The sequence below is a fragment of the Fukomys damarensis genome, unplaced genomic scaffold, assembly GCF_012274545.1.
Source record: "Fukomys damarensis isolate Sample0158 unplaced genomic scaffold, DMR_v1.0_HiC HiC_scaffold_23, whole genome shotgun sequence".
NCBI lineage: Eukaryota > Metazoa > Chordata > Mammalia > Rodentia > Bathyergidae > Fukomys > Fukomys damarensis.
In genome coordinates, this window is record NW_022900935.1 from 14,040,706 (window position 1) to 14,057,358 (window position 16,653).

At 47.3% G+C, this 16,653-nt stretch overlaps 1 protein-coding gene and 1 long non-coding RNA gene across 2 annotated transcripts in view; one reads left to right on the forward strand and one right to left on the reverse strand.

Annotated features, from left to right (window-relative positions):
* The window catches only part of Csmd2 (CUB and Sushi multiple domains 2), a 553,879-nt gene that overhangs the window by 196,773 nt on the left and 340,453 nt on the right, over positions 1-16,653 (forward strand).
* LOC104876960 lies at positions 9,243-10,323 on the reverse strand. Its single transcript, XR_784462.1, has 3 exons — positions 10,181-10,323; positions 9,602-9,710; positions 9,243-9,415 (listed from the first exon to the last, which is right to left on the reverse strand). It is a non-coding gene; the product is annotated as an uncharacterized LOC104876960 (long non-coding RNA).

The following is a 16,653-nucleotide window of genomic DNA, read 5'->3' on the forward strand; positions in this document are numbered from 1 at the left end:
TGTGGATGCCCTTGTTGAAATTATCTTCCTAGAGCTGCACGTTGTAGCATCACTTTTCTCCTAGCCCAGCCCTGACTGGCCAGTGAGCTGCTTTGCTGGAGGAGTAGAAGGGGAATCCAGTAATTCAACTTCCACTGATTGCTCTGTGCGGGTCCAGGGAGATTTCCACAGTGAGCTTGGCACAGCCCCTACCCTGAGGAACCCACGGAGTAGAGAGAGAGGGATAGTGTGGAGAAGGTATTGGAGGGGCATATTTCTGAGACAAAGAAGGGACAGCATCTCTGCTTGGGGCCCTTTCTGTCTCTGGCTGTGAAGCTTGAGGGTCCCATGGGGCCTTCTTCCTTGTGTATGGTTTCTTCCTATAGCAGGAGTCAGTTTTCAGGGTGTGTGTGGTGGGCCAGCCCAAAGCTCTTTCCCATGTGTAGGCCCCGTCCCTGGGTTGTGACTCTGAGGCTCAGCCTCTGCAGAGGATTCCAAGCCTCTCTGCCTTGCCCCCTGTATTGTACTTTGTCTTTCTCTCCCTCCCTCCCTTCCTCTCTCCCTCCCTCCTTCCTTCCTTCCTTCTTTCTTTATTTGGAGTATTGGCAATTGAACCCAGAGTTTTTGCAATAAGCTACATACATCTCTGGTCCTTTTTAATTTTTCTTTCTGTTGTTTTGTTTTTAATTTAGAGGTAGGAGCTCTCTAAATTGCTAAATTGTCCGGGCTGGGTTTAAATTTTGGATCCTCCTGCCTAAGCCTAAGAGTGCTGGGATTACAGGTGTGTGCCACCATGCCCACTATTTCCTTCTTTCCTTCAGATCATTTGGGATTTACCTGTTCTATTTGCCTGTTCTATATGTCCCCGCCCCCACCCACCAGGCTCAGTCCCCTCAGACCTGTATGTGACAAACTTACCTCCTCCAAACACTGAAAGCAGAAGAGAAGAGAGCTTGTGTCAGGGCTTCAGGGGTGGACATTCTCCCAGGGCAAGAGGCCAGGGCTCCTAGGAAGAGGCTGCACCTAATTAGGCCTCAGAAGAGTGGGGACCATTTGCTGTGGGACGTGAGGCAAAGGATGGCCTTCTCCTAGAGATACTGCCTGGTCCTCCTGGCCATATCGCAGAACTCCCTGATCCCGGGGCACTGGTCCAAGAGCACACGCTCCCAGGAGTTCTCTAGGGAGGCTGCTCCCCACCACACACACACACACACACACACACACATCCAAGGGAGGCTTTTGTGGCCGCTTCTGAGCCTCAGCAGCCTCTGCCCTCTGAAAAAGAGGAGAAAGTCCACTCTATCTGCCTGTGTTCCCTAGCTTGTTTTGGAAAGGATTTCCCTGGAAAGCAGGCTCTACCTCTCCAAATCCACCAGCCAACCCTTGGGGTTCACTGCGGGTCCCCTCATCTCCCCCATCCTTTTCCCTCCTAAGAGCCTCAGGAGATTTCCTTCACTTTGTTCCCCTTCTTTTGTTTGAGTTTGGTTTTGTAGGTGGAGATACAAAAGCTCCCATCTATTTTACATATATTTAGTTTGAAAATTTCACTGGCGACACTCTCTTTTTGAAAGGCCTTGTTTTAATTATTAGGCATTTTACACATGGAATTTAAGCCAACTAGAGCCATTTGATCTGAGTCCCTTTTAACTAGATATTTCATTCAGCAATCCTTACATGCAGATAGAATTACAATGAGGCTGGCATGCCAGTGAGCTCGGGGGAATAATAACTATTCACTTACTTGTTCATTCACACATACTTTATCACATGATTGGTTTAGATTATTTGTGGGGTTTTTTGTGACTTTCCTTCTATTTATTTTCCATACTCATTTATGGAGACCTAACTATGAACCAGGTTTTCCTAGGTGGTGGGAAAACAATAACCCAGTCTGGGTGCCTAAGGAGTAACTTATTCATCCCACCAATATTTGTGTAATAGCCATGCACTGTGCTAGACCCCAGAGCTCACAGTCAGAGCCAAGAGGCAGAATATTATTAAATGTTTTATAATATCATATGTTAGGTACATTTCTGAGATGTATAAAGAAGTTCCCCAGGGACTAAAAAGAGAAATGTAATAGCCAGAATTCTTTCAGTTCAATAAATGGAAACCTACCTTCAGATGACTCATGTTACAAAAAGAACGTGTTGGCTTCTGTAACTAAAAAAGTCCAGGAGAAGGCTTCAGGCACTGCTGGATCAAGGTATGCAAATAATGTTGTTCCATCTCCCAAGGCTTTGCTGTGTTGTGAGTTAGCTTTTTTCTCAGGCTTTCTTTCTCCATCGTCTTTCTCCTACATCATGACCCTACCCTGCTTAGCAATCCTAGTGGAAAGGGTACATCTTTCCTGATGGATCCTACAAAAGCCTTCAGCTAAACCTGGATTGGAACAGACTCAATCATGTGCTCACCTCCTAACATCCTGAAGACAGAGGGTATTCTCATTGATCAGACTCAGGTCACATGACTACCTGTCCCGTGTTTTGCTGGGAGTGGAGTAGGAGTGGTCCAGGAAAAATAAAACTCAGATAAATGAATCTCCCAGGGGATGACTTTTGAGTTAAACTGAAAACTGAATGTGATTTTTTCCACTAGTGTGGTGGAAAGAGCCCTAGTGAACTTTGGGCTTTGAAAGTTTAGGTATGGAAGGCACGATAGGAGGCCGGAAAGAGTACTGGGGAGCCAGTGGGCTAAGGAGGGCCTTGCCTCATGTTCATGGCCAGAGAAGGTTCTATAGGTTGTGAGAGGTTTCAAATATGGACCTAAGATAACCACTCTGCATTTTAATAAGGAAAAATGTGAAGACCCAGAAATCAGCTATGTTAGTCAGCTTTTCATCACTGTGACCAAAATACCTGAGCAAAACAACTTAAAGGAGGAAAAATTTAACTCACAGCTTCAGAACTTTTGGGCCTTCATGGCTAGTCCCACTGCTATGGGCCTGAGATGCAACATATTATCATGGCAGAAGCGGATTGGGGGAGCACGGTTGCTCACCTCATAGCACCCAGGAAGCAGAGAGAGTGCAAGAGCGTGAGAAAAGCTATATCCTCCAAAGGCATGGCCCCAGTGATCTCTTTCCTCTAACCGGGCCCTACCTCTTAATAGCCCATTCCGATGCGAACTCATCAGTGAGTTAGCCCACTGATGAGGTCATCGTCCTGACCACCGTCCAGTCCAGTTGACAATCGAAACTAATTATCACACCTGCTGAAGAATGTTCTTGTGATCATCTATCCATGAGCTACGGAAGATGTGAAGGGATGAAGAGGAGGGGTGACATCAAAAGACAGCTGAGGAGCAGGATCAGCTGGGTCTGGGAGCTCACAGGAAGTAGAGGTGAAGGTGGAGGAGAACTGTGTGACAATGCCCACATTTCCGGCTGGATGATTGTGGTGGGCCATTTACCGGACAGAGGAACACAGGGGAAGAAGGGGCTGGGGCCGACTGCAGGATGGGTAGGGGTTACAGACTGACCTCTGCAGCGCGAAGTGGGCTGATTGGAAAGTCAAGGTCCTAGTACGGAAGGAAATAGGGCTGGATGCAGGCAGGGGCGTGGATGCCCTTCATAAATGCTGCACAGCCTTGGGATAACTGATGAACGTGGCTGATGAACTGGCCACGCCTGCCAAGTTTGGAGTTCCACGTGACCTTGAGAAGCTGTCCTCATAATGAATCCCAGTTTGTCTTCATCAGCAATGTCTCCTTCATCATCCTCACCGTCGTTTGGCTGACTCTGTCTCCAGTACCAGCATCTCTTCATTGCCTTCGTTCATCCAGAAAAACTATGTGGGCTCTTCTCTCATCTGACGTTTAGCTTGGCACTGGGAACACAATGGTCTCTGTGGAACTTAGGGTCTGTTTGGGGTGGAGACTGGCTTTAACAAAATAAACATAAAATACATCCATGATGAGCCATAAAGGAAAGGAACAGGCCTGGGAATAATAACCATAGAGAATCTATTATAAAATAAAAGGGCCAGGGGAGAACTCACTGCAGCGACAGGACTGAAGCTGAGACCTGCGTGTTGAGGAGCAGCCCTGTAGGGGGACCACGGGGAAGAGCATGCCAGGCAGTGAAGTATGAAGGGCCACCATCACCAAACCCTAGCTGCCTGTGAGCTTCGTACATGGAAATGGCATCAGCCTGGCATCTCTCCTCTAGGGGTTTCCCCTCTGTGAATGTCAGGAGCAAGGCCAGGTCAGGGTTTCAAGCTGTTCCAAACCTGGCTGCCATCTTGCCCGACTGAGCAGTGGGGCTGGTAATGAGTGGGCCCCTTCTGGCTGAGATTCAGAACTCGCTGCCTTCCACCAAGGCTGCGCAATACCCTCTTCTCCCGTCCTTTTCCTGCCACATCACGATGCTTTAAGCCACACCAAGAAATTGTTCTCTTCTGATGCAGCCCATGAAATTGCATCTGTTGTATCCATCAGGAGCCAGGCCATAAATAACCAGCCCTTTAAAACCTCATCTCTGGTATCTCTCAGAGTTGGAAATAGCGTCTCAAGCCCAGCGGCCAAGCAGCAGGAAAGGATTAGTGCCCTAGCACGCTGCTGTCAGGAACACACCTCCAGGGGCGGATGCTGGGCCCTTGCGCTCTCCTCGGAACAGCAGTGCAATTTCCTTGCTTCTGTAGTGAGAACTTGTTCTCGGAAGGAGAACAAACTCCAGAGCTGGGAGGAGCAGGAAGGGAGCTGGTGCTGCCTTCCATGGGCACAGAGATGATACTGCTGAAGCTTGGGGCTTGGCAGTCTGTGTGTGGGAAGCAGAGGTTGGGCAGCTGGCCTGCTCCGTGTGGGTCTGACTGCATGCAACAGGTTTGTACTAAGTATGTTGTCTGCGAGGAGGACTGTACCAGGATTGTGAAGGGCACCAGACAAAAGATGCTGTCCTCGGCCTCTCTGGAGGACCTGCCAGCTGCCTGATGGCACAGCTAAGACAGATGGAAGAGTTACTGTGGGCCCTTCCAGGGCCTCCTCATTCTGGCAAGCCCTGCCTTCCAGGGTGATGCTGATTCACTCAGAGTGCTCAAGGTCTCTGCTTTCCCATTTGGCCATGAATCTTAGCCACGTACTTTTGGTTCAGCCTACCTCGGATGTGACGGCTTATGCTTTGCTGTTTCTCCTACACTCTTCCCAGGTTCCAGGGACTGACATCTCTCCCTGAGCCTAGACTTCTTTTAATCCTAGCATCTCCTCATCCAGTGTGTGTGTGGCAGGGGAGGCAAGACAACCCCAGAATCATCAGGGAAGCAAGATTCACGCAGAACACTTGAATCTCTTTATAAAATAGCAGAGCCATTACTATGGAATTGAATGGTTTGGGTCTTTGGGGAAGGTAGAAGGCAGTGGTTTCTGAACAAAATGAGGAGGCTCTGGGGGGACGTAGGTGGCCTTCTAGTGTCTCTGGGCATCTGTCTTCCAAGCTTTCCAAAGAGCGGTCTACACTAGCGTGGTCCGCTCAGGCACTCCACCTCTCTTGCCATCCACTCCCCACCAGCATCACCCTTCCTCTTCTGCCTTCATTCTCTCCCTGAAGCCATTTATTTTAATATCATCAGCAGCAAACACCCCCGCCCAACCCACTCCAAGGTTACCACTTACAGTTGTCAATACCAGAAGACATTTTAAAATCTTACTGGACGTTCCTATTTCGATGTTGGCTATTTCCTTCTGTCAGAGAGCTCCCATCTCTACCTCCATGCTCCTCTTTCTGGCTCTTCTTAGACCTCCCTGATCATTCCTCCTACTTTTTTCTCCTTTGATGTTCGCCAAGCTCTCTTCTTCCCTTACTGCTCTGCTCACTCCACGCATTCTGCCTGGATATTCCTACCTTCAGAAACCACCTGTTTATTTGGGTTCCCAAATCTGGTTCCCCAGCTCAGGCTTCCCACAATGCATCAGCCAACTACCTGGGGGGTGTCCACCTTGAGGACCAGCAGCATCTCCAACTCAACACGTTCTAATGTGTTCATAGTTGACCCCTAAAATGGCCGAAGTTTGTTTCCTTCCTTAATTTAACACCTCACTTTCCACTCATATTCATTGGTCAGACATTGTCACGTGGTCCAGATTAGCTCCAGGAGAGCCAGGAAATGTGGGTGAACAGATGAAATGCTGCTGCTCCTAGTGTTTCAGCAGACAGGATGCCCTGGTTCCCATCGAAGGCTCACCTCTCTCCTATGCTGCAGATTTTATTTTCCCCCAGTTTCCCCAATTGAATCCACCACCTACCTGGTTATCCAAAAATATGGGAATCATCTGGATTTAATCCCTGTCTCACCAGCCACATTTAACTAATTGTTAAATTCAACCAATGTACCACCTACAACATGCCTTTCCATCCTCACTGCCCCTCCCTGAATTCAGCCCATCATCTTGTTTTCTTTGTGAGTTCTAATAGCTTCCTTACTGATCTCCCAGCATCTTGGCACTCTACAGTTCATCCTCCCCACTGCTACCAGAATGGCTTCATTAAAATGCTGCTCTCACATGCTAAGCCCCAGGCAAAAACTTTCAATCATCTTTTGTTGTCTAACAAAATAATATCCACACCCTTGATGGGGCACACAAGACCCTTCTGATCCAACCCTTGCCTACCACCCCAGCCTCAACTACTATGAATTTTACTCATCCTACAACTTGGTGGTGTAACACCATAAAGGAATATTTATTGTTCATGTTATTTAAATTTCTGTCATGGGCCGGTAGGAGTGGCTCTGATCTACAGAGTGATGCAGGTGAATAACCAGACTCCAGGGGCTTGCACCATCAAGTAGCTTCACTCTCTGGAATATGTTGCCACCTTCAGTGCCATGGCAGGAAAAGTAAGTGGAGAATCCAGCATGGCTTTGTTACACTACCCAGGAATCATACACCTCACTTTCCACTCATATTCATTGGTCAGACATTGTCACGTGGTCCAGATTAGCTCCAGGAGAGCCAGGAAATGTGGGTGAACAGATGAAATGCTGCTGCTCCTAGTGTTTCAGCAGACAGGATGCCCTGGTTCCCATCGAAGGCTCACCTCTCTCCTATGCTGCAGATTTTATTTTCCCCCAGTTTCCCCAATTGAATCCATCTTTTCTTTCTCGCATTCCTTATATTTACCCTTTCCTTAGAGTACTCCCAAGAGCAGAGGGCTGAGTTCTAATATCCACCATCTAAAATCACAACCAAAACACCCACCAAAGCCCCCATTACGCCACCCCATTCAGCCGCCTCTGATTGGTCAGCCATGAGCTTCGCGCCAAAACAGTCCTCTTGGGTTCTTGCCACTAAACCTGACCTTGCTAAGATTGCCAGTGACTTCCAGGTAGCCAAATACAGTATCACCTCTCCATCCTCATGTGATTGTCCTTTTGGCAATATGTCGTCTATCATTGAACTGTTTCTTTCATTTGGCTCCAAGAAACCATCTACCTTCCGTGCCCATTCCTTCTGAGGCTCCTTGGCTGTCTCCTTTCCTGCTGCTCATCCTGTGTCCAACCTTGAAAACTGCCCAGGTGGTCCTGACCTCCTCCTCTTCTCTATTCGCCTCTCTTTCTTAGGTCCCCTTAGCCAATAACAAGTTGGTTTTTCAATATCATCTCTATACCCCAAACTCTCATTTAAATGTTCAGACCTGATAGTCCAGGCTCCATGTATATTAACAAGAATTCATATATATATATAGACATTTAAATTCATATATATATATATATATATATTTACCAGTTTAAGTATAAATTAATTTAGTGGCATTAAATACATTGGATACTTAATAGTTGATAATATCGCCATCCATCTCTAAGCATTTCTGCACCTTCCCAAGCTGAAATTCCACATCCATTAAATAATAACTCACCACCCACTGGTAACCACCATTTCACTTTTTGTCTCTCTGAGTCTGTCTACTCTAGATATTTCACATGAGTGAGATCATACAGATTTTGTCCCCTTGTGTATGCCTTATTTCTCTTTGACATAAGGTTTTTCTAGGATTACCCATATTGTAGCATGTGTTGGAATCCATTTCTTTCAAAGCTAGCTAATATTCTGTATTTTTATATGACACTTTGGTTTACCCATTTGTATATCGATGGTCATTTGGGTTATTTTAATTAAATTCAAGCTTCTACCCTCACCAGTGTAATCTGGCCCTCTCCCAGTCTTCCCCTTCCACCTGTCCCAAGGGGAAACTACTTCTGCCCATTTTATTCCCTCTTTGGGCTATTCAATGTTCTGCCTCCTGTGTTGACTCCTTTTCCTAACCCATTTTTCACATAGCAATGAGAGTGACTTATGTTTGTCAACCAAATCATGCCTCTCCTATTTAAGCTTCCCATCACATGCCGAGTAAAATCTCAGAATAAGATTCTGTGTTGTCTAGCCTCTGCCCTTCCCTCCTGTCCCTCACTGGTGCCATTACCATGCCCCTGCTGTACTTGCCTTCATTCTGTCCCCTGATGGGCTAAGCAGGGTCCCTTTGGGGCCTCTGCACTGGCTTAAAACCCTCCTTCAATGTCTTCAAATTCTCTTCGTTCAACGTTGGGAAAAAAACAAGAAAAGAAAGAAAAAGACCTGCCTTTTTTTGAAATGTAGAATTCAATTTAAATTTCTTCTCCCCAGAAAAGCCTTCCCTGTCCATGGAATCTAAAGTAGCCCCTCACTCCCTGTCACAGTATCTTGTTTTATTTTAGGTATTTGTCAAGACCTGGTATTTTCATGCTTGCTTGGGAATTCGCCAATTTCTCCTGCATCATTGCCTGCAGAAACACAAAAAGCCCTGAGTGCAAGGCTTGGCACTTAGTAGGTGCCCAGGGTTGTTCTGTTCAGAGGACAGAGCTGCTTATGCTTGGTACCAATGTCCTGTGGCTAATTGCAAAGGTTAACATGGAGCCTCTTCACCAAGTATTTTAAGTAATAACCTTCCTGGGGGACATTTGCAAATTAGCACTGACTCTTGCTGATTACTCCTCCTAAACTCAGTCTGATTAATAATTAATCAGCAAACTGCGTGGCCAGAGAAAGCTGATCAGTGCTGGAAAAGATTTTAAATTATGCAAGTCACTTGGCCAACCTTAAAAAAAGAGGAAAAACTCAGCAGTTGACAGAACTGGAGAAGTTTGATTGCAACGTGAGTGAGAGGTTTCTCAGTTGTTTGTTTTTCCTTTTTGTCTTTTTCCCCTTTTTTAACTAAGAAATCAATTAGGCTCCAACTTGCAACCTCAGACAGACTATGTAGCACAAAAATAGAAATGTGTTAAATATCACTTGCTTTTTTATTCCTTGTCTTCAAAAGAGTTTTGGTCCTGGAGGCAGAGGTTAAAATTAGCCAGTTTGCTAAGCAAATGCCTGTCTGGCACCTGATGTCAATTTCCGCAGCCAGTCGGGCTTCAGGGCTTCAGATCCTCTTCCCACTTCCTGTGAGCCTGAGTCCAGCACCCTGGGCCTGGAAGTAAGCAGTTCCAGAGATTTGATGGGCATGGCTTGCTCCGCCCGCCCTTGGGATGGAGTGGAATTAATTTGCCAGTAACCTCTCCCACCAGGGGTCCTTATAGTGCTCTTTGCCTCCTGCCTGCAAACCCCAGGGAGACAAGAGAAAAGGCAATCAGAGGGTGATGAACGGACTACCCACTGTCAGGAGTGAACTTGGTGACCGCTGGAGACCTCTTTTAACTCTCAGTCTGCAGCCTCCAGTCCTGCACATGGATCCATCTTTACTCTCTAGATTCCTCTTCTGGCCTCTAGAAATATGGGTAAGGAGAGACTCAGAGAAGGCAGAGAGGTCTGCTGACACTGATCTCTGGGCCAGAAAGAAGGCGCAGGGAGAAAGGATTCAGTGTGGTCTGTGCAACCTCAATCACCGTTACACGGTCAGGGTGGCAAGGTGACGCCCCAGACCAAGGATATCAGAATGCCCAGGAGTAGCAGTAAGTATCCGTATTTAAAGCTCTCTGTGGGTTCTCAGTGTGCACTGCAGTGGAGAACAGTGAACTGATGGAGCCCAGGAGGACTCTGGGAAAGAGAGCACAGGATGAAGGGGTGGGAAAGAGAGCACAGGATGAAGGGGTGAAGCAAGAAATGCGACCTCTGTCTTTTGTAACAGCAGGGTGTGTGGAGATGAGCTGGCCGGACGTGTCAGCTTCCAGGGAACCCAGAGTTTCTCTCTCATCGCAGTCATACCCCCGCTTCAAAGATACCCTCTGGAACCCACCCTGCATTCCTCAGATTGTGATGTTCCAACCAACTCCTCACTCTGGAGATTTCCCTAAAAGAGATTTCAGGATGCAGATTCCTGAGATCTCTTCCAGTCCGTTGAATCCTTAGCTTCTGAAACAGGACTTCCATTCAGTACTCTTAAGCATTCTTCTAATTGTTCTCAAGCAGAACCATTTGGGGCTCAAATAGAACCCTTTCCAGAACAATGACATAAGCAGTGGAATTTTACCCACAATAAAATGGTCTGTTCTCTTGTGGAAGGTTTCATTAGCAGATTTCTTGGTGGGAAAGCTCTCCAGTTTGTATCTGACCTCCATGTTTGGTCATGGTTTATGCACGGTTTGAGTGAACACATCTATTATGTATAAAAATGCAACGCACTGACTCTTCATGGATTTGACTAATTTACTTCACAATTCATTTTGTCTGCCTCTTCTGTGCCAGTTTCTGTGATAAGTCCACTAATAAAGCATGGACTTTCTAGCCTGTTCACTTAAAAAGTCTGAGCCTTTTAAGGGGCCACGGAAGTTTAGCTTTAGTTCTTGTCTGCTTGGTGCAGCCAGGGTGAAAGATATCTCCACTCTAGACCTTGAGAGGTGGGGGATCTGCCTTCCTATCCCTTACCCCAGGCTCCCGCTGCACTGGCCAAAGACACTGACCCTGTCACACCTCCTCCCTCAACGTGCTCAGTTCCTTAAGCACTTGGATTTGGCCCATCATCTCTGAGTCCTCAATGCTGATCAAAAGTTCTGGCTCACGTGGATACAAAGGTTGGCTCACTGTTTAATAAACACAGCCTGGGAGATCAGCGTCTCCACACCACCCTTGCGGCCCTGTCTCACCACCACTTAAAGAAAAGCACATGGATCTGGGCTCACCTTGCAGGTTTCAGAGCCCTTTAGCAACAGGACCACTGTCAAGATAAATGAATACTATTATTAACTATGGTCCTTGTTGTACATCAAATTTTCAACTTCTTCATCCTATATCTTTTCTACTCTTATATCCTTTGACCTGCATCTCTCCATTTTCCAACTCCTCCACCTTAGCAACCATTGTTTTGTTGTTGTTGTTGTTGTTGTTTTGGGTTTTTTGTTTGTTTATTTGTTTGTTTTTGGTACTGGGGATCGAACTCAGGTCCTTGTGCTTGCAAGGCAGGCAGCAGGCACCACTGAGCTAAATCCCCAGCCCAACAATCACTGTTTTATTCTCTATCACTATATCGTATATATGATGTGGGTTTTTTGAAAGTCTGCATATTACTGAGATCATGTAATGTATTTCTGTGTCTGGCTTATGTCACAGGGACTAAAGGGGACTGCATAACTACATGCAGATGACGAATGGGCTAATTTGTTCTTATCTATGTGTGCATGTGTATGTTGTTACTACATCATATTGTATACATAATAAGATTTACCTTTAGGAATTACCTTTTATATAAGGGTAAATATACCGATATCTGTCGATTGCTTCTGTGATGGAATTGAGACCATCACATATATTGAGTGCTATCACACAGCTTGTTGCATTGAATCTTCACCACCATCTTTGAATTAGGCCTCAGCATACCCATCTTCCTGTTGCAAAAAACTGCCTCGAACACTTCACTTCCTTCTCACTAGCACCCTCCCCTGAAGCTAGGTCTTCCCATCCTACTCCTTGTGCAGATCCTAGGCCAGCCATCCTTTGCCCTCCAAGCAGGCTCTGATGTAGTCTCACAGGCCTCTTCAAGCCTCTGAAGACCTGCCTCCCTCCCGCCTTAGCTTGCCTGTCAGGAGTGTAACCGGCTTAACAAGCTTTTGTGGGTCAGGCACATGCTAAGATTTCACATGCGTTATTTCATTAATCCTCATGAAACTTTGGAGACAGGATGTAGTGTCATTTCTCTTCTTCAAATGGAAAATCCAAGACTCTAAGAAACGAAGAAAACTGGTAAGGGTCATACACTTAGTGTCTGGGTCTGGAGTTGGATCCACCCCACACCTTATCCTCTGTACTCTAAAGCCTGATCCATACCCCCTACCCCCACACCCACACACTTCTGTTTCCCTGAGCTCTGATTCATTCTCTGTCCCAACACCAAAGAAAACGGCATGGAGCACAGCATTCAGAGTCAGGTCCGGTTCCGGTACCAATTCTGCTGCCAACTCTTCTTGTAGCCTCAGCTAACCTACTCTCTCATGGCCTTACATAAAGTTACAAGAAATAATTTGGCATAGCTGACATTGGACAGGTCCGGCTTTTCAACCTTTTTTTTTTTTTTTTTTTGTCTTTCCTTTGACCTTGTATGGCTACAGCACCTGAAAAGGCCCCCCACCAACCCCCACTCCCAGGTCTCTCAGCATGTGCTCTCTGCAGGTAGCTGCCCACAGTGCCACTCACAGGTTCAGGGGGTTGGTGGTCTTGGACTCTGCAGCTGGTGAGGCTGGGAGGCAACTTCTGGTTGATGCAAGTGGAGGCCATAGCAGGAGCAGCTTTGAGATCTGGGGGCTTTTTAGATTTGGCCCTGGGGGGCTACTTGGCAGTATTATGAAGGGGATAGGATAAAATCAGAGGTAAGTGGTAGTGGTTTTGGCTCTTCCTTTTGTGCAAGGCACTCAAAATTTTCCACTTCCAGTGCCTTAGTTCACAAGGCAGGTGCTGAGTCCTCCCCGCCATGTGGGACTTGAGGCTTGGTCTCTGACACCTGCCTCACTTTTCACCTTTGACCACAGTGCCACAGATTTCCCTCCAGCAGGATCTACTCTCCAGGTTACATTTCTGGAACCTGGAACCAGGAGGATTCGGGGAGTGAAAGACAGATGCTATTTGCTTGAGTGTTCACTACCTGTCAGGCACTTATCTTACCTCTTTCTTTGCATAGTCAAGCAACTGTAAAAAACTAAGGTTCACCAGAATCTCATGCTCTAGTTCACAGTTGCAGTTGCAGACTGAACCCCTCTGTTGTTGGACCCCTATCCTCTGGACTCTAAACTAGGGGGCTGATCTCTTTCTTTTCCTGCAGCTCTGGACCTGGGAGGTCAGGAGACTGGGTCCTCTGGACTGGTGCTGCAGGGCCTGAGCCCTTAGCCTTAGATCCTCTGTCCTTGTGCGGTCCGTTCCTTGGGTGGTAACCAGTTAAAGATGCAGGCTGGCTTCCCTGGCAACCAGACTCCTTGAGGCCTTGTCTGCCACATGCTGCCAGCTCCTTGAAAGCCCCACAGGCCAACCTGGGCCAGCCTGCCATCAGTGTTCCTCTCTTGGAGAGCCGTGTCACCGCAGACAAATGGCCTGTGTCATTTAGCTGCATCCATCTTGTTGCTGGTCTCTGGCCTGAGTTGTCCAGATAACCTGTTTCATTTAGTGTTGTCTTTATGGTGCCACAAGCATCCCCAGGCAAAGATAGCCCAGCCTTTCCCCTGACCAGGAAGAGTCACATGCAGGCCTGCTTCCTGGCATCTGTTCACAGCCTCATCAGCTTTCACCATTATTGGAATCTGTCAAACCCCATCAAGTGACACTTTTCACTTGAGGGCAGGTGTCCCTCAGGCCTCGCTCTGAGCTGGGGACATCATGGGTACTGACACGGGATCCGTCCTTCCACCAGCAGCTCCTTCACGGTTTCCGGTCTTCTCTCATTCCAGGCTGTGCAGTACCCACTGAGCTCCCCCGAGAGCCCCCGTTCCGGGGCTTGTCACTACCCCGGCCCAGACCCTTCCCAGCTCCACCTCCCCCTGGCACCCTAGCAAGTAATTACCTTCATAAGGAAGTTGACAAGTCTCTGGCGACTCTTAGCCTGGCTGGAAAAGATTCATTATTCTGTATCTGGAAATAACCGGCAGCATCAGCAAGGGGCTGAGATAACACCAGGGTAAAACTCCTCTATTCAGGGGAATTAATTAGGATTCCTTATTAAAGATCCAATTAGGCAAAAGGGCATTTTTATCTGTGATAGTCAGCTGCTCTTATTTTTCTAAAACTATAACTCCCGAGTTTTAAGAAAAGGAGAAAAGCAGGGGGTTGTGTGTTTTCTCCTGAACAATCCACTCCTTCATTGTCAGTTATGTCTTCATCAGGATGTGAAAATAGATTTCCTCATTCAATTTGCAATGCTTTATCTCTCCTGAGTCTGGTAATGACTCCACTGTATCCCTTCAGCAAGAGCTGCAGCCCAGATGGAATATTTGGGGAGTGGGATGTTTGATTAGGATGACTGCATGAAAAACATCAATTTTCAGCAACCTGATTATGAGGGTTGGCAGCAAATGCCAGCTCTGCTTCATGCTGTCTGTGTGACCTTGGGCAAGTTGCTTCACTTCTCTGAGCCTCAGTTTCCTCTTCCCCGAATCGGTCTCCTGGGGGTCAAGTTAAGGATTAAGAGTAAATGGACAGCAAGGTAGCTATCTATGGGCTGGAGATGCAGCTCAGTGGTGGAGTGCTTGCCTTGAAAGTGCAAGGCTCTGGGTTTGACCCCAAGCACAAGGAAGGAAGGAGGGAAGGAAGGGAGGGAGGGAAGGGAAGGGAAGGGAAATGAAAGGGGAGGGCAGAGAGAGAAAAAGGGAGGAAGGAAGAAAGCAAGAAAAAGAGAAGAAAAGCGGGAGGGAGGAGACTTAAGAGCCCAGGCTGTTGAGCAAGGCCACCTTGCACCACACTTACAAGCCATGTGGATAAGTTCATTTCAGAACCTTTTTTCCTCATCTGCAAGGTGAGTGTGAAACCCTACTTCAGAGTCTCTGGAAGGGTTGATTGAGGTAACACATGAAAACACCTGCCTATGGAGGGCACTTGGTAAGCGTTTGTCAAACCTGAATACGTGTGTGTGTGTGTGTGTGTGTGTGTGTGTGTGTTGTTTGGGATGGAACTGAGTGCCTCACACCTACTAGGTAAACTCTCTACATCTGAGCTATACCCCAGACCTTCAATGTATATTTCCCTCAAAGTTGTTCTGTGGCTGTTCTTGAACAGAACTCTTCCTAGTCTCCAAACAGAGAAAGTGGCCTCATTTTGTCCCAAGTGGGGTCAGAACAATTCCCACGTGCAACAGAGGATGAGACTTTGGAGTATCCCACCCAGCTGTGTCCTCCGTGGCCCCCAAAGAGAAGGGCTGGATGGGGGAAAGGTCGCTTCTTGCCCTCTTGGTCCCACAGTACTCTTGGCCTGGCCCTCACTGCCCCAAGTTCTAGTGGTCACATCATGTGGCCACACCCAGTGTGTATCCACACATTTTCATTGCTAAAGTGGCTATAGCACATTTATCCCAGGAAAGAGAAAACCTAGACCAATACTAGAATATGAGGCTTCCAGAAGATTCTATAGAAAGCGTGTTGTCCTTCTGCCTCATTCCACGGAGGCAGAGACTGAGTCCCAGCATGACGGACCCAGTGGAGGGCAGAGCTGGGGTAGAATCTATCCAGGCTCCCTAAGTTGGATCAAGAGCTATTTCCACCCCATGAGATGCTTCCAGTCTACATGGCACTGAGCCAGCTTTTGTCAGACTGCCTGGGAGAGTGTCAGGGCAGCACCTAAAAAATCTATTTCCGTGTAAATGCTACTTTCTCATGTTTCTCTCCTGTCTTCACCTACTACCTTACTGCTTATGCCCCAGTGTTTCAGTTTACCTCATAGAAGAGACATTTAGCTTCTGGCTTCTTATTTCAATATTGTTTTTTGGTTTTTTTGGGGGAGGGTACCAGGGATTGAACTCGGGTCCTTGCACTTGCAAGGCAGGCCACCCAACCGCTGAGTTAAATCCCCAGCCTTCAATATTGTTTTGACCTCAATACTCTTTCTTACAGACCCTATAGCATCTAACATTGCATTCTTTATTCTTTATTTATTTGTTTGTTTATTTATTTATTTATTTTTGGTACCGGGGATCAAACTCGGGCCCTTGCACTTGTGAGGGAGTCACTAGAACCACTGAGCTAAATCCCTGGCCCTAACACTGCATTCTTAACCATGTGACATCTCCCCTTCTCTACTCTCCCTCTGCCTCAGGGCCTTTGCACTTACCCCCCCCTTCCCTCAGCCTATCCACAGAACTCACTGTCCCCTCTAAAATCACATTCTCAGCAAGGCTCCCTGAGCACTTATTAAGGTAACAAGTACCTCTTCCCACTCTTGAAGTGTCTGCATATTCTCAGCCAGATCCCATAGCTAAGAATGCTGAGCACCACCGGTTCCAGCTTCAGCCGCTCTGTTGCTTGGCAACATCATCCTCATTCTCCAGATGAGGAAACTGAAGCACAGGGAGGCAACACGTGACTGGCTGGTCACTCAGGGAGTTAGCACCCCAGGAATGGCAGTGTCGAGGTTATCCTGAAGCAGCTATAGAGGAGGTGTGCATTTTTGCCTGGTGTGCTGTGGGTCCCCAGGTGACCTGGTGATGTCCCCGAGCTTCACTGAGGCACCCAGAATGTGGCTGTGGGTAGCACAGGGACGCACTCCCTGGGAACAGATTGCTCTGCTACAAAACCACGCTGCTGG